Source organism: Nannospalax galili, unplaced genomic scaffold (assembly GCF_000622305.1).
Source record: "Nannospalax galili isolate Female #2095 unplaced genomic scaffold, S.galili_v1.0 scaffold8928, whole genome shotgun sequence".
In the NCBI taxonomy this organism is placed as follows: Eukaryota; Metazoa; Chordata; class Mammalia; order Rodentia; family Spalacidae; genus Nannospalax; species Nannospalax galili.
The window spans coordinates 47,163-47,836 of NW_008358194.1; the positions used below are offsets into that span (position 1 = coordinate 47,163).

The 674-nt window shown below is 36.2% G+C and overlaps 1 pseudogene; it reads right to left on the reverse strand.

The window, feature by feature from the left end:
* Nucleotides 1-207: 207 nt before the first annotated feature.
* Nucleotides 208-381, reverse strand: LOC115068165 (annotated as a pseudogene).
* Between the last annotated feature and the right edge of the window lie 293 nt (nucleotides 382-674).

A 674-nucleotide genomic window follows, 5' to 3' on the forward strand; every position in this document is an offset into this window, starting at 1 on the left:
TTGGAACTGGAATAACAGACTGTTGTAAGCAGCCTGACACAGATGCTGGGAACCAAACCAAGGTCCTCTGGAGGAGCAGCAAGTACTCTTAACTGCTGAGCCATCTCTCCACCCCAGAGTGAGCTTTAGCATTGAAATCTCAGAAAAGACGGTAAAGAAGGAGGATAATAGGGCTTCCTAAATTTTCTACTCCAACTCCAATCTTTGATGTGCTTACAATTATCAAAAAAGTCCGGCTATAAACATACCAACAAAATGGTTTATCTATTCAATTCTGTTTTTGCAAGTCGTCATGGCAGGGTATTGGGAAAAGTTTTTAATTAGCAATAATCGCCCCTTGGATAAACCTCATTGGCTATGATACTGCCACTGCACAAAGCTCAGTTCTGTTTTTGAAGAAAATGGAAACCATGAATTTATTCTTTTGGAAAACTTGAAATCTTTTCTGTTCTTCTTACATAAAATTTCCTTGAATAAAGAAGTAGTATATATATATATATCTTGCATTGTTAATTATTTCCATTGGAATCCATAGCATCTCAGTTATTCTGCCTCCTAGAAACTGAACACTTCAGATGATGCTTTAAAGGGAAGAGAAAATAATGATTTAGGGAAAGATAGGTGGGGATACTGGTGTTCTATATTTTTACAAGTAAACAAAGATTACAGAATTT